Source organism: Bison bison, unplaced genomic scaffold (assembly GCF_000754665.1).
Source record: "Bison bison bison isolate TAMUID 2011002044 unplaced genomic scaffold, Bison_UMD1.0 scf7180017864473, whole genome shotgun sequence".
Lineage (NCBI taxonomy): Eukaryota > Metazoa > Chordata > Mammalia > Artiodactyla > Bovidae > Bison > Bison bison.
The window spans coordinates 3,383,089-3,383,469 of NW_011495034.1; positions in this window are offsets into that span (position 1 = coordinate 3,383,089).

The following is a 381-nucleotide window of genomic DNA, read 5'->3' on the forward strand; positions in this document are numbered from 1 at the left end:
ATGGACCGGATACCCTAGCCGTGGCCGCCTCCCTCCTCCTCCCGGCGCCGCTGCAGCAACCGGCTCGGCCCCGCTCGGTAGCAGCGGAGATTATCCTATCGTTGCGCCATGTTACGCGTCCGCCTCCCCTTCCCTCCTCGCCGCCGTCTCCGGGGCCCCGCCGAGGCCCTCAGCCCGGAGCCCCCTCCCCTCGTTCCCAAAGCCCCACAGCAAGGGCCGCCCCGGGGCTCTGCGGAGGCGCCCGAGTCTCGGAGCGCCTCGCCCCTCCTGACAGTGGAGTACAGAAGGGCTGACAGCCCCAGCCCAGCCCCCCGGCCGCCCTCGAGCGCGCCGCGGAGCTGTCACCCGGCCGCTGCCCTTCCTCGCGCCCTAGGATTATCC